Source organism: Camelus ferus, chromosome 7, assembly GCF_009834535.1.
Source record: "Camelus ferus isolate YT-003-E chromosome 7, BCGSAC_Cfer_1.0, whole genome shotgun sequence".
Classification (NCBI taxonomy): domain Eukaryota; kingdom Metazoa; phylum Chordata; class Mammalia; order Artiodactyla; family Camelidae; genus Camelus; species Camelus ferus.
The window spans coordinates 165,799-192,995 of record NC_045702.1 but is presented as its reverse complement, the minus strand read 5'-3'; the positions used below and the strand labels follow the sequence as shown (position 1 = coordinate 192,995).

The window sequence follows — 27,197 nt, the reverse complement described above, 5'->3', positions numbered from 1 at the left end:
TATCCATCTATCTAATGGGGAAGGAGGAGGAGGAGGTGGCTAGTGTTCCGTGTGTCTACCTATGTGTGTGTGTGTCTCTCTCTCTCTCTCTCTCTCAACAGGATGAGGAGGCTAGTGTGTCTATCTGTCTCTCTCTCTCTCTCTCTCTAGTTATCTAAAAATGAGGAGGAGGCTAGTGTGTCTATCTGTCTGTGTGTATCTCTCGCTGCCTCTATCGAAACAGGAGGTGGAGGAGGCTAGTGTGTCTTTGTATCTCTGTGTGTGTTTCTTTCTGTATCTCAACAGGACGAAGAGGCGGCTAGTATGTCTGTCTGTCTGTCTGTCCGTCTAATAGGGGATAAGGAGGACGCTAGTGTGGCTGTTTCTCGGTCTGTGTGTGTGTCTGTGTTTCTAATGGAGGAGGAGGAGGGGGCTAGTGTGTCCATCTATCTCCCTACGTAGAGGAAGAGGAGGCAAGTGTGTCTGTCTATCTCTGTATCTAATGGAGGAGAAGGAGGAGGCTAGTGTGTCTATATATCCGTCTACTGGGGGAGCACAGTGTCTGTCTGTCTTTCTATGTAATGGAGGAAGAAGAGGAGGCGGCTGGTGTGCCTGTCTAGCTAATCAAGCAGGCTAGTGTGTCTGTCTGTCTGTATCTATCTAATGGAGGAGGAGGAGGCTAGTGTGTCTAATTGTCCGTGTGTTGATCATTTTGTCTATCTAATGAAGGAGGAGCCTTGCGTGTCTATCAATGAATCAAACGGAGGAGGGGTTAGTGTGTCTGTCTATAGGTCTCTCTATCTGTCTATCTCTGTGTGTGTATGTATCTGATAGATAGGAGGACAGACAGACAAACACACACTAGCGTCCTCCTCCTCCTCTATCAAATGGAGGAGAAGGCTACTGTGTCCGTGTATCTATGTATCTGTCTCTGTATGTCCCTAGTGGAGGAGGCTAGTGTGCCTGTCCACCTATCTAAAGGAGAAGCAGGAGGAGGGTACTGTGCCTGTCTGTCTAATGCAGGAGGAATAGACTAGTGTGTCTAACTATCTCTCTGCAGAGGAGCAGGAATCCAGTGTGTCTGTCTGTCTGTCTGTGTTTCTAACTATGTATGTACTATCTATGTATTTAATGCAGGAGGAGGAGGAGGAGGCTAGTGTGTCTGAGTATCTCTCTGTCTCTGTAATGGAGCAGAAGGAGGAGGCTAGGGTGTCTGTCTGTCCATCTGTCTTTCTATTTATCTCCGTAATGGAGGAGGACGAGAAGGCTACTGTGTCTGTGTATCTATGTATCTGTCTCATGGAGGAGGCTAGAGTGCCTGTCCATCTGTCTAAACATGAGGAGGAGGAGGCTCCTGTGTCTATCGATCTGTGTGTGTATCTCTCACTCCCTCTCTCTACGTATGTAAACAGAGGCGGCGGCTAGTGTGTCTATCTGCGTGTATCTCTCGCACACTCTCTTTCTATTTCAGCAGGAAGAGGAGGCGGCTAGAGTGTCTGGCTATGTATCTCTCTGTCTGTCTGTCTGTCTATCTATCCATCTATCTACTGGGGAAGGAGGAGGAGGAGGTGGCTAGTGTTCCGTGTGTCTACCTGTGTGTGTGTGTCTCTCTCTCTCTCTCTCTCTCAACAGGATGAGGAGGCTAGTGTGTCTATCTGTCTCTCTCTCTCTCTCTCTCTCTCTCTCTCTAGTTATCTAAAAATGAGGAGGAGGCTAGTGTGTCTATCTGTCTGTGTGTATCTCTCGCTGCCTCTATCGAAACAGGAGGTGGAGGAGGCTAGTGTGTCTTTGTATCTCTGTGTGTGTTTCTTTCTGTATCTCAACAGGACGAAGAGGCGGCTAGTATGTCTGTCTGTCTGTCTGTCCGTCTAATAGGGGATAAGGAGGACGCTAGTGTGGCTGTTTCTCGGTCTGTGTGTGTGTCTGTGTTTCTAATGGAGGAGGAGGAGGGGGCTAGTGTGTCCATCTATCTCCCTATGTAGAGGAAGAGGAGGCAAGTGTGTCTGTCTATCTCTGTATCTAATGGAGGAGAAGGAGGAGGCTAGTGTGTCTATATATCCGTCTACTGGGGGAGCACAGTGTCTGTCTGTCTTTCTATCTAATGGAGGAAGAAGAGGAGGCGGCTGGTGTGCCTGTCTAGCTAATCAAGCAGGCTAGTGTGTCTGTCTGTCTGTATCTATCTAATGGAGGAGGAGGAGGCTAGTGTGTCTAATTGTCCGTGTGTTGATCATTTTGTCTATCTAATGAAGGAGGAGCCTTGCGTGTCTATCAATGAATCAAACGGAGGAGGGGTTAGTGTGTCTGTCTATAGGTCTCTCTATCTGTCTATCTCTGTGTGTGTATGTATCTGATAGATAGGAGGACAGACAGACAAACACACACTAGCGTCCTCCTCCTCCTCTATCAAATGGAGGAGAAGGCTACTGTGTCCGTGTATCTATGTATCTGTCTCTGTATGTCCCTAATGGAGGAGGCTAGTGTGCCTGTCCACCTATCTAAAGGAGAAGCAGGAGGAGGGTACTGTGTCTGTCTGTCTAATATAGGAGGAATAGACTAGTGTGTCTAACTATCTCTCTGCAGAGGAGCAGGAATCCAGTGTGTCTGTCTGTCTGTCTGTGTTTCTAACTATGTATGTACTATCTATGTATTTAATGCAGGAGGAGGAGGAGGAGGCTAGTGTGTCTGAGTATCTGTCTGTCTCTGTAATGGAGCAGAAGGAGGAGGCTAGGGTGTCTGTCTGTCCATCTGTCTTTCTATTTATCTCCGTAATGGAGGAGGACGATAAGGCTACTGTGTCTGTGTATCTATGTATCTGTCTCATGGAGGAGGCTAGTGTGCCTGTCCATCTGTCTAAACATGAGGAGGAGGAGGCTCCTGTGTCTATCGATCTGTGTGTGTATCTCTCACTCCCTCTCTCTACGTATGTAAACAGAGACGGCGGCAAGTGTGTCTATCTGCGTGTATCTCTCGCACACTCTCTTTCTATTTCAGCAGGAAGAGGAGGCGGCTAGAGTGTCTGGCTATGTATCTCTCTGTCTGTCTGTCTGTGTATCCATCTATCTAATGGGGAAGGAGGAGGAGGAGGTGGCTAGTGTTCCGTGTGTCTACCTATGTGTGTGTGTGTCTCTCTCTCTCTCTCTCTCTCTCTCTAGTTATCTAAAAATGAGGAGGAGGCTAGTTTGTCTGTCTGTCTGTGTGTATCTCTCGCTGTCTCTATCGAAACAGGAGGTGGAGGAGGCTAGTGTGTCTTTGTATCTCTGTGTGTGTTTCTTTCTGTATCTCAACAGGACGAAGAGGCGGCTAGTCTGTCTGTCTGTCTGTCTGTCCGTCTAATAGGGGATAAGGAGGACGCTAGTGTGGCTGTTTCTCGGTCTATGTGTGTGTCTGTGTTTCTAATGGAGGAGGAGGAGGGGGCTAGTGTGTCCATCTATCTCCCTATGTAGAGGAAGAGGAGGCAAGTGTGTCTGTCTATCTGTGTATCTAATGGAGGAGAAGGAGGAGGCTAGTGTGTCTATATATCCGTCTACTGGGGGAGCACAGTGTCTGTCTGTCTTTCTATCTAATGGAGGAAGAAGAGGAGGCGGCTGGTGTGCCTGTCTAGCTAATCAAGCAGGCTAGTGTGTCTGTCTGTCTGTATCTATCTAATGGAGGAGGAGGAGGCTAGGGTGTCTATCCATCTCTCTGTATATCTACGTATTTAATGGAGGAGGCTAGTGTGTCTAATTGTCCGTGTGTTGATCATTTTGTCTATGTAATGAAGGAGGAGCCTTGCGTGTCTATCAATGAATCAAACGGAGGAGGGGTTAGTGTGTCTGTCTATAGGTCTGTCTATCTGTCTATCTTTGTGTGTGTATGTATCTGATAGATAGGAGGAGAGACAGACAAACACACACTAGCGTCCTCCTCTTCCTCTATCAAATGGAGGAGAAGGCTAATGTGTCTGTGTATCTATGTATCTGTCTCTGTATATCCCTAGTGGAGGAGGCTAGTGTGCCTGTCCACCTATGTAATGGAGAAGCAGGAGGAGGGTAGTGTATCTGTCTATACGTGTGTCTACCTACCTATCTCTGCGTGTGTATCTATCTGATAGAGGAGGAGGAGGCCGCTAGTGTCTGTCTGTCTGTATGACCTGCTATCTATCAAATGGAGGAGGCGGCTAGCGTGCCTGTCCATCTGTCTAAACAAGAGGTGGAGGAGGCTCCTGTGTCTATCGATCTGTGTGTGTATCTCTCACTCCCTCTCTCTACGTATGTAAACAGAGGCGGCGGCTAGTGTGTCTATCTGCGTGTATCTCTCGCACACTCTCTTTCTATTTCAGCAGGAAGAGGAGGCGGCTAGAGTGTCTGGCTATGTATCTCTCTGTCTGTCTGTCTGTCTATCTATCCATCTATCTAATGGGGAAGGAGGAGGAGGAGGTGGCTAGTGTTCCGTGTGTCTACCTGTGTGTGTGTGTCTCTCTCTCTCTCAACAGGATGAGGAGGCTAGTGTGTCTATCTGTCCCTCTCTCTCTCTCTCTCTCTCTCTCTAGTTATCTAAAAATGAGGAGGAGGCTAGTGTGTCTATCTGTCTGTGTGTATCTATCGCTGCCTCTATCGAAACAGGAGGTGGAGGAGGCTAGTGTGTCTTTGTATCTCTCTGTGTGTTTCTTTCTGTATCTCAACAGGACGAAGAGGCGGCTAGTCTGTCTGTCTGTCTGTCCGTCTAATAGGGGATAAGGAGGACGCTAGTGTGGCTGTTTCTCGGTCTGTGTGTGTGTCTGTGTTTCTAATGGAGGAGGAGGAGGGGGCTAGTGTGTCCATCTATCTCCCTATGTAGAGGAAGAGGAGGCAAGTGTGTCTGCCTATCTCTGTATCTAATGGAGGAGAAGGAGGAGGCTAGTATGTCTATATATCCGTATACTGGGGGAGCACAGTGTCTGTCTGTCTTTCTATCTAATGGAGGAAGAAGAGGAGGCGGCTGGTGTGCCTGTCTAGCTAATCAAGCAGGCTAGTGTGTCTGTCTGTCTATATCTATCTAATGGAGGAGGAGGAGGCTAGTGTGTCTATCCATCTATCTGTATATCTACGTATTTAATGGAGGAGGCTAGGGTGTCTATCCATCTATCTGTATATCTACGTATTTAATGGAGGAGGCTAGTGTGTCTAATTGTCCGTGTGTTGATCATTTTGTCTATCTAATGAAGGAGGAGCCTTGCGTGTCTATCAATGAATCAAACGGAGGAGGGGTTAGTGTGTCTGTCTATAGGTCTCTCTATCTGTATATCTCTGTGTGTGTATGTATCTGATAGATAGGAGGACAGACAGACAAACACACACTAGCGTCCTCCTCCTCCTCTATCAAATGGAGGAGAAGGCTACTGTGTCTGTGTATCTATGTATCTGTCTCTGTATATCCCTAGTGGAGGAGGCTAGTGTGCGTGTCCACCTATGTAATGGAGAAGCAGGAGAAGGGTAGTGTGTCTGTCTATACGTCTGTCTACCTACCTATCTCTGCCTGTGTATCTATCTGATAGAGGAGGAGAAGGCCGCTAGTGTCTGTCTGTCTGTCTGTCCTCCTATCTATCAAATGGAGGAGGCGGCTAGCATGTCTACGTATCAGTCTGTGTTTCTATGTAATGGAGGAGGCGGCTAGCGTGCCTGTCCATCTGTCTAAACAAGAGGAGGAGGAGTCTCCTGTGTCTATCGATCTGTGTGTGTATCTCTCACTCCCTCTCTCTACGTATGTAAACAGAGGCGGCGGCTAGTGTGTCTATCTGCGTGTATCTCTCGCACACTCTCTTTCTATTTCAGCAGGAAGAGGAGGCGGCTAGAGTGTCTGGCTATGTATCTCTCTGTCTGTCTGTCTGTGTATCCATCTATCTAATGGGGAAGGAGGAGGAGGAGGTGGCTAGTGTTCCGTGTGTCTACCTATGTGTGTGTGTGTCTCTCTCTCTCTCTCTCTCTCAACAGGATGAGGAGGCTAGTGTGTCTATCTGTCTCTCTCTCTCTCTCTCTCTAGTTATCTAAAAATGAGGAGGAGGCTAGTGTGTCTATCTGTCTGTGTGTATCTCTCGCTGCCTCTATCGAAACAGGAGGTGGAGGAGGCTAGTGTGTCTTTGTATCTCTGTGTGTGTTTCTTTCTGTATCTCAACAGGACGAAGAGGTGGCTAGTATGTCTGTCTGTCTGTCTGTCCGTCTAATAGGGGATAAGGAGGACGCTAGTGTGGCTGTTTCTCGGTCTGTGTGTGTGTCTGTGTTTCTAATGGAGGAGGAGGAGGGGGCTAGTGTGTCCATCTATCTCCCTACGTAGAGGAAGAGGAGGCAAGTGTGTCTGTCTATCTCTGTATCTAATGGAGGAGAAGGAGGAGGCTAGTGTGTCTATATATCCGTCTACTGGGGGAGCACAGTGTCTGTCTGTCTTTCTATGTAATGGAGGAAGAAGAGGAGGCGGCTGGTGTGCCTGTCTAGCTAATCAAGCAGGCTAGTGTGTCTGTCTGTCTGTATCTATCTAATGGAGGAGGAGGAGGCTAGTGTGTCTAATTGTCCGTGTGTTGATCATTTTGTCTATCTAATGAAGGAGGAGCCTTGCGTGTCTATCAATGAATCAAACGGAGGAGGGGTTAGTGTGTCTGTCTATAGGTCTCTCTATCTGTCTATCTCTGTGTGTGTATGTATCTGATAGATAGGAGGACAGACAGACAAACACACACTAGCGTCCTCCTCCTCCTCTATCAAATGGAGGAGAAGGCTACTGTGTCCGTGTATCTATGTATCTGTCTCTGTATGTCCCTAGTGGAGGAGGCTAGTGTGCCTGTCCACCTATCTAAAGGAGAAGCAGGAGGAGGGTACTGTGCCTGTCTGTCTAATGCAGGAGGAATAGACTAGTGTGTCTAACTATCTCTCTGCAGAGGAGCAGGAATCCAGTGTGTCTGTCTGTCTGTCTGTGTTTCTAACTATGTATGTACTATCTATGTATTTAATGCAGGAGGAGGAGGAGGAGGCTAGTGTGTCTGAGTATCTGTCTGTCTCTGTAATGGAGCAGAAGGAGGAGGCTAGGGTGTCTGTCTGTCCATCTGTCTTTCTATTTATCTCCGTAATGGAGGAGGACGAGAAGGCTACTGTGTCTGTGTATCTATGTATCTGTCTCATGGAGGAGGCTAGAGTGCCTGTCCATCTGTCTAAACATGAGGAGGAGGAGGCTCCTGTGTCTATCGATCTGTGTGTGTATCTCTCACTCCCTCTCTCTACGTATGTAAACAGAGGCGGCGGCTAGTGTGTCTATCTGCGTGTATCTCTCGCACACTCTCTTTCTATTTCAGCAGGAAGAGGAGGCGGCTAGAGTGTCTGGCTATGTATCTCTCTGTCTGTCTGTCTGTGTATCCATCTATCTAATGGGGAAGGAGGAGGAGGAGGTGGCTAGTGTTCCGTGTGTCTACCTATGTGTGTGTGTGTCTCTCTCTCTCTCTCTCCCAACAGGATGAGGAGGCTAGTGTGTCTATCTGTGTCTCTCTCTCTCTCTATCTCTGTCTGTCTCTAGTTATCTAAAAATGAGGAGGAGGCTAGTGTGTCTGTCTGTTTGTGTGTATCTCTAGCTGTCTCTATCGAAACAGGAGGTGGAGGAGGCTAGTGTGTCTTTGTATCTCTGTGTGTGTTTCTTTCTGTATCTCAACAGGACGAAGAGGCGGCTAGTCTGTCTGTCTGTCTGTCTGTCTGTCTGTCCGTCTAATAGGGGATAAGGAGGACGCTAGTGTGGCTGTTTCTCGGTCTGTGTGTGTGTCTGTGTTTCTAATGGAGGAGGAGGAGGGGGCTAGTGTGTCCATCTATCTCCCTATGTAGAGGAAGAGGAGGCAAGTGTGTCTGTCTATCTGTGTATCTAATGGAGGAGAAGGAGGAGGCTAGTGTGTCTATATATCCGTCTACTGGGGGAGCACAGTGTCTGTCTGTCTTTCTATCTAATGGAGGAAGAAGAGGAGGCGGCTGGTGTGCCTGTCTAGCTAATCAAGCAGGCTAGTGTGTCTGTCTGTCTGTATCTATCTAATGGAGGAGGAGGAGGCTAGGGTGTCTATCCATCTCTCTGTATATCTACGTATTTAATGGAGGAGGCTAGTGTGTCCAATTGTCCGTGTGTTGATCATTTTGTCTATCTAATGAAGGAGGAGCCTTGCGTGTCTATCAATGAATCAAACGGAGGAGGGGTTAGTGTGTCTGTCTATAGGTCTGTCTATCTGTCTATCTCTGTGTGTGTATGTATCTGATAGATAGGAGGACAGACAGACAAACACACACTAGCGTCCTCCTCTTCCTCTATCAAATGGAGGAGAAGGCTAATGTGTCTGTGTATCTATGTATCTGTCTCTGTATGTCCCTAGTGGAGGAGGCTAGTGTGCCTATCCACCTATCTAATGGAGAAGCAGGAGGAGGGTAGTGTGTCTGTCTATACGTGTGTCTACCTACCTATCTCTGCGTGTGTATCTATCTGATAGAGGAGGAGGAGGCCGCTAGTGTCTGTCTGTCTGTATGACCTGCTATCTATCAAATGGAGGAGGCGGCTAGCGTGCCTGTCCATCTGTCTAAACAAGAGGTGGAGGAGGCTCCTGTGTCTATCGATCTGTGTGTGTATCTCTCACTCCCTCTCTCTACGTATGTAAACAGAGGCGGCGGCTAGTGTGTCTATCTGCGTGTATCTCTCGCACACTCTCTTTCTATTTCAGCAGGAAGAGGAGGCGGCTAGAGTGTCTGGCTATGTATCTCTCTGTCTGTCTGTCTGTCTATCTATCCATCTATCTAATGGGGAAGGAGGAGGAGGAGGTGGCTAGTGTTCCGTGTGTCTACCTGTGTGTGTGTCTCTCTCTCTCTCTCTCTCTCAACAGGATGAGGAGGCTAATGTGTCTATCTGTCTGTCTGTCTCTCTCTCTCTCTCTCTCTCTCTAGTTATCTAAAAATGAGGAGGAGGCTAGTGTGTCTATCTGTCTGTGTGTATCTCTCGCTGCCTCTATCGAAACAGGAGGTGGAGGAGGCTAGTGTGTCTTTGTATCTCTGTGTGTGTTTCTTTCTGTATCTCAACAGGACGAAGAGGCGGCTAGTCTGTCTGTCTGTCTGTCTGTCTGTCTGTCCGTCTAATAGGGGATAAGGAGGACGCTAGTGTGGCTGTTTCTCGGTCTGTGTGTGTGTCTGTGTTTCTAATGGAGGAGGAGGAGGGGGCTAGTGTGTCCATCTATCTCCCTATGTAGAGGAAGAGGAGGCAAGTGTGTCTGTCTATCTGTGTATCTAATGGAGGAGAAGGAGGAGGCTAGTGTGTCTATATATCCGTCTACTGGGGGAGCACAGTGTCTGTCTGTCTTTCTATCTAATGGAGGAAGAAGAGGAGGCGGCTGGTGTGCCTGTCTAGCTAATCAAGCAGGCTAGTGTGTCTGTCTGTCTGTATCTATCTAATGGAGGAGGAGGAGGCTAGGGTGTCTATCCATCTCTCTGTATATCTACGTATTTAATGGAGGAGGCTAGTGTGTCCAATTGTCCGTGTGTTGATCATTTTGTCTATCTAATGAAGGAGGAGCCTTGCGTGTCTATCAATGAATCAAACGGAGGAGGGGTTAGTGTGTCTGTCTATAGGTCTGTCTATCTGTCTATCTCTGTGTGTGTATGTATCTGATAGATAGGAGGACAGACAGACAAACACACACTAGCGTCCTCCTCTTCCTCTATCAAATGGAGGAGAAGGCTAATGTGTCTGTGTATCTATGTATCTGTCTCTGTATGTCCCTAGTGGAGGAGGCTAGTGTGCCTGTCCACCTATCTAATGGAGAAGCAGGAGGAGGGTAGTGTGTCTGTCTATACGTGTGTCTACCTACCTATCTCTGCGTGTGTATCTATCTGATAGAGGAGGAGGAGGCCGCTAGTGTCTGTCTGTCTGTATGACCTGCTATCTATCAAATGGAGGAGGCGGCTAGCGTGCCTGTCCATCTGTCTAAACAAGAGGTGGAGGAGGCTCCTGTGTCTATCGATCTGTGTGTGTATCTCTCACTCCCTCTCTCTACGTATGTAAACAGAGGCGGCGGCTAGTGTGTCTATCTGCGTGTATCTCTCGCACACTCTCTTTCTATTTCAGCAGGAAGAGGAGGCGGCTAGAGTGTCTGGCTATGTATCTCTCTGTCTGTCTGTCTGTCTATCTATCCATCTATCTAATGGGGAAGGAGGAGGAGGAGGTGGCTAGTGTTCCGTGTGTCTACCTGTGTGTGTGTGTCTCTCTCTCTCTCTCTCTCTCAACAGGATGAGGAGGCTAATGTGTCTATCTGTCTGTCTCTCTCTCTCTCTCTCTCTCTCTCTCTAGTTATCTAAAAATGAGGAGTAGGCTAGTGTGTCTATCTGTCTGTGTGTATCTCTCGCTGCCTCTATCGAAACAGGAGGTGGAGGAGGCTAGTGTGTCTTTGTATCTCTGTGTGTGTTTCTTTCTGTATCTCAACAGGACGAAGAGGCGGCTAGTCTGTCTGTCTGTCTGTCTGTCCGTCTAATAGGGGATAAGGAGGACGCTAGTGTGGCTGTTTCTCGGTCTGTGTGTGTGTCTGTGTTTCTAATGGAGGAGGAGGAGGGGGCTAGTGTGTCCATCTATCTCCCTATGTAGAGGAAGAGGAGGCAAGTGTGTCTGTCTATCTGTGTATCTAATGGAGGAGAAGGAGGAGGCTAGTGTGTCTATATATCCGTCTACTGGGGGAGCACAGTGTCTGTCTGTCTTTCTATGTAATGGAGGAAGAAGAGGAGGCGGTTGGTGTGCCTGTCTAGCTAATCAAGCAGGCTAGTGTGTCTGTCTGTCTGTATCTATCTAATGGAGGAGGAGGAGGCTAGGGTGTCTATCCATCTATCTGTATATCTACGTATTTAATGGAGGAGGCTAGTGTGTCTAAGTGTCCGTGTGTTGATCATTTTGTCTATCTAATGAAGGTGGAGGGGTAGTGTGTCTGTCTACCTCTCTATCTGTGTGTATCTATGTGATAGAGGAGGAGGAGGACGCTAGTGTTTGTCTGTCTGTCTTCCTATCTATCAAATGGAGGAGGAGTCTAGTGTGCCTGTCCATCTGTCTAAAGAAGAGGAGGAGGCTCCTGTGTCTATCGATCTGTGTGTGTCTCTCTCACTCTCTCTACGTATCTAAACACACGCGGCGGCTAGTGTGTCTATCTGTATGTATCTCTCGCACACTCTAAGCAGGAAGAGGAGGCGGTTAGAGTGTCTGGTATGTATGTGTGTGTATAACTATTTGTGTGTCTATGTGTCTATGTAAATAGGAAGGAACAGGATGATATTGTGCCTGTCTATCCATCTATCTATCATGTCTGTCTATGTGTGTATCTATGTAATGGAGAAGGAGGAGGAGGCGGTTGCTAGTGTTCCGTGTATCTACCTGTGTGTCTCTCTCTCTCTCTCTCTCTCAACAGGATGAGGAGGCGAGTGTGTCTATCTGTGTGTGTCTCTCTCTCTCTCTCTCTCTCTCTCGTTATGTAAAAATGAGAAGGAGGCTAGTGTTTCCTTGTATCTATGTGTGTGTTTTTGTCTGTATCTGAACAGGACGAAGAGGTGGCTAGTCTGCCTGTCTGTCTGTCTAATAGAGGAGAAGGGAGACGTTAGTGTGGCTGTTGCTCGGTGTATGTGTCTATCTGTCTTTCTAATGGAGGAGGAGGGGCTAGTGCGTCCATCTCTCTCCGTATGTAGAGGAAGAGGAGGCAAGTGTGTCTGTCTATGTATGTGTCTGTCTGTTTTATGGAGGAGAAGAGGCTAGTGTGTCTATATATCTAATCGCAGATGCTAGTGTTTGTCTGTCTATGTATGTATGTAGTTTTGTATCTAATGGTGGAAGAGGAGGCAGCTAGTGTGTATATAATGTTTTTTTATGTGTCTTATCTCTATCAAATGGAGGAGGAGGATAGTGTGTCTGTCTAATGAAAGAGGCTAGTGTGTCTATCTGTGTGTCCATGTAATGGAGGACCAGGATGGTTTTGTGTCTGTGTCTCTTTATCTATGTAATGGAGGAGAAAGCTAGTGTGTGTATGTTTAGGAAGAGGGGCTAGTGTGTTTGCCTATATGTCTATGTGTCTATCTGTATCTAATAGTGGAGGAGGAGGCTAGTTTGTTTATCTGTCTTGTAGTCTTTCTATTTGAGAAGGTGGAGGAGGCTTGGGTGTTTATCTGTCTATCTAATGGAGGAGAAGCTGGACGCAGGTATGTCTGTTTGTCTATCTGGTTATGTATCTATATGTAGGAGGAGGCTGTGTGTCTATGTATCAATCTATCTAATCAAGGAGGAAGAGGAAGCTAGTTTGTGTCTATCTAATTGTCTGTCTATGTAATGGAGGAGTTTGAGGCTAGTGTGTCTGTGTTTTCAATTGAGGAGGCGGCGGCTAGTTTCTCTCTCTTTCTGTCTCTGTGTCTTAAATAAGGGCCTTGTACCAGTAAGAGTGCTATTACCATAGATAACTTTTTATCTCATAATACTCACCTTCATGGCTGGGCAAGCATATGTTTTTCACAGCTCTGGCCTCCACATCTTCCTGTGAATTGCCCTCCCCTTCTTTGAAGTCCCACCCCTCTCTCCATACCTCAGGATAGCATATAAGCCTCAACCTTCTGACTGCCTGTAGTCTCATTTTTGCAAGGATCTTGAATGTACGAAATTAAATTTTTCTCCTGTTAATTCATCCTATGTCAATTTAACTATTAGACTGAACCAAAGAAGCTAGAAGGGAATGGAGAAGTTTTCCACCCTCCCAATATACATATGCATGCACATCCCAGAGTACAGCCAAACTATACAAGAAAGATTTGTAAATTGTGAAGAGCAGGAATACATTTCTTGAGTTGACTTAAGTTGAACACTGACCTTGAATCCCCATTCTACGGGTCTCAGATCCTAAACTGCTACAGAGACAACTATAAGATGTGTATATATCCAAATGTGTATTAAACATGGTCCACAAGTGAATAAATGTTAGTGTATGTACCTGTTCTTGAGAATAAAATGTAAATTTTTTGAAACCAGAAGAAGTGTATTTTTCATAATGTTTGCAAACTATATACTGGAATCATTTTGTGTTTTTGATTTTCTTTTAATGCTTTCAAAATTAAACCAATTTCTTAATCAATTCATTTGATTATATTTCAATTTATCTGTAATGAACATTCATCTTTGACTTTACATTCCTGAGGTTTTGGGGTGTTTAGTAGCCATGTATTTAAACAAATGCTTTTAAATACTCGAAATATTTGTGATTTTAAATAGGAAATTTTAAAGTCTGAATAACTGTCACCTATAATATGTATACTTCTGAATCAGAATGTTACTTACAGCTCAGCAAAATTCTTCCAGTCATCTTCACTGATGGATGGCCTTGTGTGACTGAGTGCTGTCATTAAATGTGCCTGATGAATAGCTAGACTGGTTCTCAGTGGTGCTGGTTGGGTAGGGGCATCATCCTCCTTAAATAAAAGGAGAAAAAGTTAACTTCGAGATACAACGAAAAACGGAATCCAAGTGACATTTCTTGTCTGTTTTTTTTTTTTTTAGGAGACTGCTCATTTATACATTGATTTCTCATAAGATTAATAAAAATTGTTAGCACATAACCATTTAAATGATCAATATTTTCAGTCCCTTGTTTATAAATATAGCTCATTTAGAAATAAAATAATACATATCGAAGAGAAAAACAACTTAAAAAAAAAAAGGAAAGCAGGTTTTAAAAAATTTTACAAGTGTAACGAGGAGGGAAAAGCCATACTCCACTTTGGCTCCGGTATCTGCCTTTGATAATACTGATCTCTGCCCTCAGTTGATCTCTTTGTTCCTGGGTGAGTTCTTGATAACCCTCTTGTGAAGCTGCTCTGAACACTGGTGGTCGTGAGGACAACTGATCTTTCCCATGATCTCCAGGAAAATCCTGAGTCATGGAACTTGGTGCTGACAGGCATTGCGAGCTCTGCAGGGTTAAGTATAATAATGAGAGGAGGAAGGGAGGGGAAAAGAGCAGGAGAGAAAAAAATTATGTATCAAAGATAAAATTAGAAACAAAAGTTACAGTATCTTGACATGGGTAAGCTTACATTTTAATTAACTGAAATTAAGCAAGTTTAAAATATGTTCACATTCCATAAAGGTTCATCTATATCTATATTGTTGAACAACCACAGAGTGAAAACTGCCATAATGCAAGGTTTGTTAAAGTTTTGCTATTAAACCCACCACAATAATGCCCTAGTGAGAGGTCCCAAATGAGTCTTATTCTCAGTTTTCAGGAAACAGTTATACTAAAGTTTGGGACACTTCTATATATAAAGTATGAAATAGAAAACAAAGACTGGAATTAAATAGCTTACTATTCTTGAGAATAAAAATGGGTTAGTTTTATTTTTTTAAACCTATATATATATATTTTTATATTTTCTAAATAAAGGAAATTTACCAAAATATAACTAAATATATGTAAAAATGTTATGTTTACCAATAAAGCAACAGTGAACCACTGTTAAATTTTTTGGGATGTGTTGAATGCTATTTTAACTTAGAAAAATAATGATATCGCCCACATTTAATCTGAACATTTTCCTTGTTGAAACATCACTACTAACATTTTCACTGTGCTTACACTTTCCACTAGCAGTATTACAAATAGGTAACATTTTTTTGTCAAAATTTGTACCAAATTTATCATTATACTCAACTGTTTTACAATAACAGAATTTGAGTCTGACATAAAATGGATCTGCTACTAAAGATGCTTTAAAACCACTAATGAAAGGAGATAAACCTGAAAGAAAGCAAAGGGGAATCACAAGCACTGGATTTTTGGCGCCCCCGTGCTGCCAGCTCTCACATTTCTTAACAGGGAATGAAAATGACTAATTAGTGTAAGAAAAGACTATTTTACTAAAGAACCAACCAAGCAGAAAGATTACGTGGGGCTGGTTAGGATAGAAATTATACCCACATACGGCTTTCTATTTCAGAAGTGTACAATGACGTGTTACACAAGGTACCAAATCAGACGAGGTTCCATTTCCAAGTTCTGATTCATAAGAGCTTCCAAAGTAGAGCCGGTACACGTTGAATTTTGATTCATCTGGCAGCATCTCAGACACCTCTAGAGAAACAAGGGACTGCTCTAGGCCACTTTCTCCATCTCCAGCTGAATCGTCAGAGCCACTGCTATGGTTAATAAAAACCATTGAAGATAGACTTAGGTCACTATCAGAGCTGGAACCTCCATCCTAAAACACACAAAAGGACAACCAGTTGTAAAGCTCTACAGAAGCCATAACTCAGCAATAGACCACGCAGACAGCATCCCAATAGACCAGTACAAGGAAGCTTGAGGCATTTTTCACAAAAGCTCGTATCGATTCAATAATGGTTCTGAAGCACATCATAAAATTTTAATTATTAAAATAAGGAAAGGCAAGATGAATGTGTAGATAATTTGCCAACCATCTTCCCCAAAGTAACAAACTGAGGACTCAGACCTCTGGATTTTATTTTCATGTCTCTGTCTTCTAATTCTTACTTTTCTACTCTGAAATAATATAGTACTCCATAACATGGTTGATTTAACATTATAATGTGCTTTACAAATAAACACATTTTCTGCTAATGAACAGGGGAGAAAAAACTCCAATGGCTTGCCAAAACAAATAGCAAAAATTCGGCAGTATCTGAATTTAGCCCCTGCAACAGTCTCCAAAAAATTGTAGGGGAGAAGAGTATACAGGAAAAAGACTTCCTAGAAAATAATGATAAAGTCCACAATGTAGCAGAGTTCAAATTATTTGCTGCAAAAATTAAAATATTATCCTTAGAGGAAAGGCTGATTCTAGGGCTTGAGTACAGACACAGTACAAGATAAACTGAGAACATCTAGCTGAATAGGGAAGTAAGTAACTGATCAAAGAATGACAAGGCCATACCAAAAGGGCACAGAAGCCATCTTAAAATTGGCTCCTATTGGCCAGATCTGGAACACTTTTAGCTTCAAAATAACTTTGCTGATTGAAAAAAAATTAAAGTACAAACAAATTTAAAACCTCAATATAATTCATGATACCCCAATTTAAATAATACCCTTCCACAAGCCAGCGTATTTTGCCAATAGTATGGTGATGTTAAAGAAACACGACACCAAACTCTTCATGTAATTAATTACAAATTCTCTGCAAAACCAATATTCCAACTGTAGTACATTCAACTTAAGGTGAATTTCTATACAGTTTTATGAACATTGTCTAAAAAAAATTTTTTTTAAGGGTGAAATTTTGACATTGAACTGCTCCTATCACTCATAAGACACCATAGTAACGCTTTCCTCACATAACTTACTTGGAGTCCACAGGACAGCAGCCTTCCATGTAACGCCTCTAACTGGGCATTGTAAAGTAAAGCTTTCAGATCAGCTCCCGTGAAGGAGTCAGTTGCTGATGCCACGTGCTGAAGGTCCACATCATCTGCCAGAGGTAGAGAGTCACTGAGCACGTTTAAAATTTCAAGACGTGACACCTGAAGGGAGAAAAGCTAATTGATTTAACAAATAAAACACAAAATTAAATATTATTTTAAAGTATATCTTAACGATTTTTAAAAAATATTAACATATATATCTAATAAGCTTTACAGGAAAGTTGAGGAATGTACCAACTAGTCTACATCTATCCTCCTTGGAACTTTCTCCCTAACAGAAGGAACGTGGAAAGGAAAGTATTCAGTGTACATCATTTCTTATTCAGACAGTGCTAACTCGCTAGATTTGGGCACATCAGCCAAGAAAGTGTTTCAAAAGGAAAATTAAATAATAGCTACTTATGATACACATTTTATACCTTTGACTATTCATTTGTCTATTTCTTCTGTCATTCATTCCTTTCTGAATTTGGGAACAAGAGCTGGAACAACATAGGACTAGAAACAGTTAAAAGTCGCATCTCTACATAACCTGCATAGACAATGCTTCCTAGTCATATGCTTGGTTCTGTATCGGTCTTTTGTCAGGATGATGAGGTGTGTGATCTTTGAACACAGGGAATGTGGACATGCAATACTTTGGGTTTCCTTCTCTTTTTTTCCAATTAGCCACCACTGAAAGATGCCAGTTCTTAGACTTGCATGGAATGACTGGGCCAAAGAGGTTTCGTATCTAATTCAGAATCTTTTTATGTTGTGAGAAAAAGTGACTAAGGTCTTTGCCTAAAGCTGGTCTTCTAAGCACAATTGCTATTACCTAACAGAAGTAACGTTCACAAGGAGAGTTTAGCATTTGTTGGGTTTCTGGACTCTGAATATGAAACTGTCACCTGATCAGGAGGAGGACAATATACACATTTATCTAGTCGGCCAGGCCTGAGCAGGGCAGGGTCAATCAAGTCAGGGCGACTAGTGGCAGCCAATACGTAAACACCTGGGGGGACAAAAATAAAAATTTTCTAATAAATCCTGGTGAAATTTTGTTATAAGAAGATATTTCTGTATCTACAGTCATTACCCTGTAAGCCTTCTACTCCATCCAACTGAGTCAGCAACTGGTTAACTACGCGATCTGTAACTCCTGTATTATCGTGGCCTCGTCGAGGGGCAATGGATTCAAATTCATCAAAGAAGAGAATGCAGGGCTTTGCAGCCTGCGCTCTGGGAAAGCAAACAATATTTCATATTTGAATAGGGGTTCAGAGTTTGCAAAGTAATTTCACATACCTATATATATCTGTATACACATATATATTTATGTATTTAATTCTTCACAAAAAACCCTTAAGGAAGGCAAAGCATATGTAATTGTCCTTGTTTTCAGTAAACTGAGTCTTGGAGAGATCAGGGAACACTCATGCCTTCTGGACAGCGACTAAAATGAAAAACAGCCTTATTCAGTAAGTGAAATGCTTCTTTGATTCTTATTGCAACTAAACTTTTAATCATATGCTTACTGGTCACCTGTACTTCTTTTGTGCAATGTCTCCTCATGGCTTTTGTTCATTTAAAATTGGCAAGCTCAACATTTTCATATTGTTTTATAAGGGCTCTCTATATTTCAGTTACCTACATTTTTTTCTTACATACATTTTTTTCTAACTTGAACTCCAACTTTTTATTAATTAATTTTGTTTTAATTAAAAAGAAGAGAACATAAGTTCTATCTCTGGTAACAGGATGGACTAAATGTCTGGAGAATGACCCCTAATACAAAACAAAATGTCACATTGATTGAAAAAAAAACCCCCAACATATCTTACTAACTGTATGGCAAATAAGATAAATCTGAGGCCAACAACAGACTGGAATTACCTGTTCCTTGAACGTCTGGCAAAACTCTCTTAGGAAACCGGCTGGGTCTGATGTTTGACTTGTGCAAGGATTTTTAACGAAAGACTCATTTTCTTCCTATGGTTATGGGACTTTTCAGATTTTGTTTCTTCTTTTGCTCGATTTTGATCAAATATATTTTATCTATGTCACCCAAGTTTGAAATGCATTGGCATTAAGTGTAATATTTAATAATAGATCCTTATTATCTTTCACATTTCTGGTATATCTATAGTCATCCCTTTTATCCTTATTATTGTTTATTCAACCTTCCTTTCTTCTTCCTGATCAGTCCTGCTGATCAAGTTTACAAAAAAATTTGGGTTTGTGAACTTCTCTACTGAATTGTTTTCTATTTCACTAATTTTCATTATCTTTATTATTTCCCTTTTAATTTTTTTTTCATTTATATCTGTATTTTCTTAATTTCATGAGATGGATACCTAGTGATTAACTTTTGATCTGTTTTCTAAGAATTAAAAAATTCTTAGAAAAAAAAATTTTTCTTGGAATAAGTATAATTCTTTTCTCCCTTGAAATAAGTTTTACAGCATCCACAATTTTAATAAACAGATTTTTATTATTATTCAGTGCCAATTATTTTCCATTATGATCCCTTCCTTCACCTATGATTAATTTAGAAGAGTTTTTTAAATATTTAAATGTATGGGGGGGGTTAGCCTTTCTTTGAGAAACTTAACTTAACTGTGTTTTCAGAGAATGGAGGGTATATGATATTGTTTCTTCGAAACTGCAACTGCTATGTATGGCATGACATATAGCCAATTTTCAAAAATGTTCCAGGTGTGCTTGAAAAGAATGTGTATTCTCTAGTTGTTGGGTACATGTTCCAATCATGCTTACATCAACCTTGCTGATTATGTTGTTTAAATAGTCTAAGTTTTTACTTTTTTTTTAAACTGAATTTTTATTTATTTATTTTTCTAATTATTGAAAACTGTGTTAAAAAATCTATGAAGGTGGATTTCTCAATTTCTCCAGTTCCATAAATATCTGCCTTAAATATTTTGAAGCTACAGTATTAGATACATATAATTTTAGAACTGTAATATCTTCCTGGTAAATTGAACCTTTTGTCAATACATGGTTGACATTCTCTGTAGTAATGCTTTCTTGGTAATGTTCTAGTTCTTAAATTGGGTGGTGGAAATACAAGTTCAATTTATTATTCTTTAAAATATATATGTACATTATATATATTCTAACTCCGTGTTTTTTAATAAATTTTAGAATAGAACAAAGTAGCTTTTTCATTTAGGAGCTCCCTATAATCCCATCACACTTAAATATTATTTTCATTCTTAAGCTTCTGTATTCATATGTATTTTTGTATAAATGCAGTAATAATTATACTCTATTTTAACCAAGTTGGCCACATGGAATCTTAATTTATAAAAGAGATAAACTGGGTAACTATGCTTCATATGGTTTGAGATTCCTCTGAATAACCACTTATGATTACACTTGCAGCATTTCAGGAATATTCCTTTTTTTTTAATTTTTTTTTGGGGGGGAGGTGATTAGGTTTATTTACATATTTTTTTTGTTAATGAAGGTACTGGGGATTGAACCCAGGACCTTGTGCATGCTAAGCACACACTCTACCCCTGAGCTATTACCCTCCCCAGGAATATTTCTAATGTAAATGTAGAGCCAAATAACTTCCAAAACTTAGTATCAAAAATGTTTTATATTTAAGTGGTATTTGGTGAAAAAGTAAATCTTTTTTCCCTAGCTTATTAATAATCCACATAAATCATAGGTTTCAAACATCAATTTTTCAAAAAAGTAAGTGAAGAACAAAAAGCATTGACTGATCAATAAACACACAGTCCAGTTACTTAAAAAACATTCATAGGGAACCAACCTAATAAAAATATCCCGAACAGCTTGTTCACTTGCTCCAATATATTTGCTGAGTAACTCTGGCCCCTGTTAGGGAAAATAAAATTAAATTAGAATGAAAATTATCTAAAAACAAAATATAATTTTTGTGCATGACTAAGTCTTAATGCAATAATGGAAAAATTTTAATATAACTAAATGGATTTCTGTCAAATACATGTAAAAAATTAATATGGCTGGAATTAACGTCATACCACAAGTTCTATACTTGGTGTATCCTCTGCGTAGAACACTTGTCCCCAGATAGTCTCATGGCTCGTTGCTTCATTTCTTTTAGATTTCTGACGGGACCCCACATCCTCAGAAAGCCCTTGCCTGACAGCCCTGTGTGTGAGCCACTTGGTTACTCTGCACCTCCCTCTCCTGCTGTCCTCCTGCACAGCACCGGCCACCACCTGACAGTACAGTATATACTCCATGTGTCTACCTGCTTACTGTCGCCCTCCACTGGTAGAATACAAGCTCTGAAAAGGCAGCTTTGATCAATAGTCAATTGCCAGGGCCAACAACAGCACCTGCCACATCATAAGCACTGAACAATTATTTGTTTAGTAAACTAATGAATGCTTTGAAAAAGGAAAATGTTCTGTCTATCTCTGGAGACTCCAGAAAATATGTAATAAGACATGAATTACTTTAATCAGTGTCTTCAATTACAGAAACCAATTTATTTGTACAGAAGTTGGAGAATGTATAATTTTTCCTAAAAATCAACTGAAAAAACTTTCAAAACAAACTTTACTACATATAACAAAGTCAATAATAAGGACAATCTTTCCTTATAGTGAAATATTTGTGAAAACTGAATAGGCCCTACAGGGATCTCCAGTGAAAAATCATTACCTCAGAAAGACCAAATACTGATCAGGATATGTGACCAAAATAAAGAATTTCTAATACTCAGCCATCTAGATCCCTATTAACACGCCAGTATGTAATCAGACTTTCTCAACACAGTCAGAGAACTACAGAGGAAGGAACAAGAAATAACAAAGGCAAAATATCAGGAATAAGGCAGCATACTGGTGCCAGCGAAAGGCCTGTCTTTGACGTGTGCCTCCCAGGATCCACCCCCCGACCCACCTAGAATCAGCTCTCTAAGGAATCCTTTGCACTGAGAACTCACTCCAAGTTGTGATCTGCAGATTTGCTAAAGGGGATAGATAGGATGTCCTCCCTAGTGGAACAATCTAATATACAACAATATTTGCAAGCTCTATACTTGAAAAGTATAAGGTTTTAGGAAAAAACAGTAAAAAACTATATCCTAGTGACAAGTGAAAAAAGTATGGTCATAATTATTCCAAAATCCAAAAAAAGAAGACAGGAAAATTTAAAAATTACAGTGCATCTCCATCATTACCAGAGTACCCCTGTAACCAGCTCACAAAAACTCATGTGATAAAAAAAAGGGCAAACATACCTAATTGCAAACTGCTAAACTGGCTTTCAGATTGTAAATCAATTTTGAATAAGACTACAATACAGGTATTCTCTGCTTTCTGAAAATTTACTTTATGCCACTTCACTTTTATGAAAGACCTACACTAGTACCTGTTTTCACTAACTGAAAGAAATACGAAGAAATGTTCGCATTTATGAAAAAAGGTGTAAGGCGAGAATAGCGTTCAACATTCGCTTCTCCGTGAGCTGCTGCGGTGGCAGCGCGCACCCTGATCAGGGAGAGCGGCCCCGCAGGGCTCCTTGCCAGGGAACTGCGCTCAGCATCTTGGCATCAAGCCGCCAAGGCTCCGGGCCGTGTCTGTGATTGTGCTTTATTGCGATCTGTTCTGTTCACCTGTTAGTGAGGTGTGTCTAACTGCTTCTTTGCTTTATGCCATTAAGGTTTACAAAAATGCTTTGGAGAAACAGGGTGGCGGGGAAACCTGCATAAGATTCCTTTGCTTTGAAATGTCACCACTCCTTGATAAACTAATACTGCTGGGGTGCTGAACCTGTACAAAGAAGACATCAGACCCCAGATCATAACAACACACCCCAGTCACAGTGGTGGACAGGGAATCATTGCCCGAAATGACCTGGCAGCGTGTCCTCTAATTACCACACTCTCCTTATATGTGAGAAAACTTAGACCTAGTGTGACACAAGCAAGGGTGATATATAGCCAACAAATAACAGAACCATAAAATCCCCAGCTTCCTGCCTCAGTGTGGTCTCCAGCCCCTGGTCTCCTAGGTTTTCTTTCCCCTTCAAGTATAGTTTGTTTTTATCTGAATATTTTGCATAATTCTATTTTTCAATGCATGAAGATCTGCCCAAAGAACACAAGTCCTACAAAAGAGAAGTGCCTCATTATTCAATTTCCCACACAGCTTAACTAATAGATAAATTGCTGCTCCTGCTGGTTCTCCAAATATGAGACTATAAAGAGACATAAATGTTGCTGGCAAGGATATGAAGAAATAGGTATGCTCACTTACACACTGCTGGTAGGGATGTAAAATGGTACAGTCACTGTGAAAATTAGTTTGGTGGTTCCTCAAAAAGTTGCACACAGAACTACCATATGACCCAGCAGTTACACTCCTGGGTATACAGATATTCAAGAGAAATGAAAACAAAACTCCATACTGAAACTGTACACAAATGTTTATAGCAGCATTATTCATAATAGCCAAAAGTGGAAACAATCCAAATGTCCAGCTATGGTGAATGAATAAGCAACTGTGGCATTTCCATACCACCTTAAAAAAGATTGAGTATCATCGAGCCATAAAAGAACTGAAGTACTGACACATGCTACAACTTGGATGAACCCTAAAAATATCATGCAAAGTGAAAGAAGCCAGACACAAAAGGTGACATATTGCATGATTCCTTCTATATGAAATATTCAGACAGGCAAATCCATAGAGACAAAAAGCAGATTGGAGAGTGCCAGAGATAGGAGATGGGAGAAGGAAGAATGGGATGAAAAAAGTTTTGAAACTAGAGAAAGGTGGTGGTTACACAGCACTGTGAATGCATTAAATGCCACTGAATTGTCTACTTTAAAATAGTTAACTATATGGTACATAAATTTAACCTCAGTTAAAAAAAGAGAAAAACATAAACGCAAAACATACCTTGACACTAATAAAATTCATTCCACTCTCTCGTGCAATTACTCCAGCTATTAAGGTTTTCCTGTTCCAGGAGGACCATATAATAGTACTCCTGTCCTTTGTCGTATGGGCAAGTTTGCAAATAATTCTGGGTACTGAAAAAATACAAAAATATGACAAAGAGATCTAGTCTAAAAGAAATACTTAAGCAGCAGCCAAAGATCAATATATAGAAAAAAATATTCGGATGGTAACAACTGCCACCTTTATTAACATTACAATGATAGAAAAAAATTCCTACTTAAGATAACAAATGAACTCAAAGGAATTACCACAGATTTTTTTCTCAACTGGAGCATGGAATACATTCTACATATAACGCATATAAATGCATCAGAAGCTCTTTTCACTTTTTCCCGCTTTTAAAAAAAAACATCATAAAAGTACTACATTAAGCCTGTGCGTCCGAGTCATGGAGTGGTCCCTTGCTGTCACCTCTGCAAATGGGCTCAGTGGCCTAGCGTCCAGTCCCCGCCACCTGTGATCATGCGCCAAGGCCCACGAGCGGTCGCTGCTGAGCTTTCCACCAGCCTACAGGCAAGAGCTCGGTAGCCACCCCTCCAGCGGCTCGCTCGTGGCCACCTACGACTGCTACCAGTGCTGCCCAGGCCCCACTTCCAGTAAAAGCTCCTGCGGAAGTGCAGAGTACCCTGGGGAAGCCATCCCCTGCCACTTGGGTCTCCTCAAAGCCGACCCGGGTCACTGGTGGGCTAGCTTTTTCTGGAAGTCCACTCTCCATTCATGGCCACGGTTTTGGAGTCCCCAGAGCACTCGGAATCGCCCCAGACCTCTACCGGCATGATCACCTGTGACCTGTCTTGGGAAGTCGTGGGCAAGCAGCAGACTGGCGGCCAGCCTGGCAAAACCACCTCTGGTCCCTCATTCCGAGTGGCCGCCACCAGCTGCCAGGCTGCTTTCCAAGGTGCTGGGCTCATAAGAGCCCCTTCCCTCTCCTCCACAAGACTAAGCAGGCTACAGCCAGAAGAAGCAGGGTTCTGTATTATCAAAACAGCAAAACACCAAAAAGGAAGTTGAGAGAACCCCACTCGTTACTCTCCAAGCCACATGAGAGTCTTCCTGACACCTCATAACCCTGTGCCTTGCACCAAGTAGAAAATAAACTCCAAGCAGCCATCCAAAAAACAGACAGACATACAAAAACCCCCACTACATTAAGAAAATAAAAACCAATCTTTTAACAAGAATACTGCCTTCCACTTGGTATATGGGGCAAGTTATGACAGCTACACAGCTATGTATGTTCAAATATATTCAATCAAAGAAAGAAAAGAAATAGTGAAGCATGTGTAATGACAACAAACAGTAAAATCACCCAAGAGTCTCCATGCTAAATAAGCAATCATTTCTAAACTCTCCTTCTAAAGCACCAAATTGAACTAACAGGTGAGCCAAACAGCAGGCTACTGTTAGCAATCTCCTGGCCTCCTCTATTAGGTATGCCTATTTAGTCCTACCTGTTGACAAGATTCCAACCTCATCTCGACCTACATTCTAATCTGAAAGAGGCTCCAAAGCCAGCACATATGCAGATTGATACGGACATATCTGGATACTGACTACCTGGTGCCCAGATTCAGCATGTGGGGTCATGATCCTGCTGGCAAGTACGCCCATGCCCATGTTCTCCCAAACAGGTTCTCACCTCCCAAACAGGTATGCCTTGGGCCCCACCCGACAGTTCCCAGGACTCGCCATCTAGTTCCATGGAACTGGGGTCCTTACTCAGCCAGTTCTTCACCTCTTTGCTTGGGTCTCTGATCTCATGCAAAGATTCTTAACTCTCAGGTTTCTGTTTCAAACATACCACCTCCTAGATTCTACTTTTGATCTTCTAAAGAACAATCTACATCTGCCACCCTAATCCTGCCATCTGTTTGGTCTATGCTGCCTGCTAACTCTGCCTTTCTAGGGTGGCACCAAGAGCCTGGAAATCTGATTTAATCATCAGTTCTGTGGACCTAGATGACTCTCTCATCCCCTAGTTTACTCCCATCTGTTCCTGTTCAACCCTAGCTGACAGTTCATTTGTTTTAGTAGAATCTGAATGATTCAAAACACAAGAATTATGAAATTCACACCAAAATGTATTTCTTATAAATATCACCCTAGCATTCTTTACGGTCAAGGAATGTATCAAATACTTTAAAAATCTGTTAAAGTACCAAATTAGGGCTGGGCATTTATTTGGTATTTAGTTTACTGAATTAAACTAAGCTTAGGCAAGCCAACACATAAAGCCAGAACCAATGATCCAAGTGGTTCTTCTGCGTATAGGTAGTACTTGACTTTTTTTTTTTAAGTACCTTGGCTGGTAACTGGATAGTATCCATGAGTATCTGTCGAACTTCATGTAATCCACCAATCTTATCCCAGCCCAAGTCCCTAGGTTTATGCAGGTTGACATTTCGCAGAGATGCAGGAATAAATCCTTGAAGAGCTTTGTGGAAGTCCAATGTTGTTAAAACTAATTCTGTTTAAAAATAAACAAAACTTCTTTTGGTACTCATACCTGTATACGAATCTTCAAAATACGCCATAACACAGTTGGCCCATTTACCTTCCCCCACCCTCTCCTCCGGTAACTGCTACTCTGTTCTCTCTATCTGTGTGTTTATGTTTAGTTTGGTTTGTTCATTTACTATATATTTTTTTTTGTTTTTTTAACTCACATATGAGAGAAATCATGTGGTGTTTGGCTTTCTCCATCTAACTGATCTCGCTTAGCCAACGGTACCTCAATTTAAAAATGCAATCAATTTAGCTGGAAATGCCAATTTTCTAACTCAAATAATTGCTTATTTGAATAATAAAATGAATATATTTAATTCTTATCTTACTGCAATTACAGCTCTCCACCACAGACAATAAAGAATCCAGATTTTAGTTTTAACAGTAAAACTTACCTTCCCTGGTGGATATGCTCTGATGAGAGAGACGAGAATGTATGGCTCGATCTACAAGCACCGGTAAAATCTCTAGCACAAACCCTTCTGTTTCCTGAGCTATCCTGCTGCAGGTCAAGATCAGCAAACTCTGTTCATATCACAGTCCAGTTTATTTTTTATGACATTATGCAGAATTTTCACATCTTTGCTCCTAAAGAAAACATAAAATTCAAATTTCTGATTTTACTCAACTGCAAATTTTTGTACACGTATTTGAGAAAAATGAGGTTGACATAATCTACAGTGAGAGAAAGCAGACTGGTGTTTGTCTGCAGATGGTGTGGGGGGAGGGATGTTTGCACAGGGGCACTAGGTACTTCTAGGAACGATGGAAATGTCTGCCACCATAATCGTGCTGATGGTTTAATGGTATTTACATGCGCTAAAACTGATCAAATTGTATACTTTCAACGGTGAGTCTGTTGTCTTCAATTATACCTCAATAAAAAAAAATCACATTCATAAATGATTGTTATTTCTGTCTCCAGTAAGATGACTTTTTAGTTTGGTTCCTTTAAGAATATTTTGTTGTTGTTCTTGTAAAACAAATTTCTAAAAACATATTCAGTGACCAATACCACTGCCATTCTGTTGAACTTAACAGGTATATACTCTGTTCTTCAATAACAGTCAATTAGCACAGGGTCTGAATATTTAGGGTAGATGCTAGGTAAGAATTTTAAACAAGAAGTAAAATGAGCTTGCTTGTCCTGGAACATACTTCTTGAGCTCACTGACACCAAAGCTATCATGAACACGAGTCCCCGAAAGAGATGATGGGCCCTACAGGATGATATTGTGATAATACGAAATACGTATTTGGTCTTTGCCCTATGTCTGGCACAGATCTCCTAAAACCTCTAAAACTTCCTAACTGATAGGTGATAAAGGTTCGTGATAT

General features: G+C 41.7%; 1 pseudogene; it reads right to left on the bottom strand.

Annotated features, from left to right (window-relative positions):
- LOC116665081 overlaps positions 1-27,197 on the bottom strand; it is a 100,536-nt pseudogene that overhangs the window by 72,397 nt on the left and 942 nt on the right.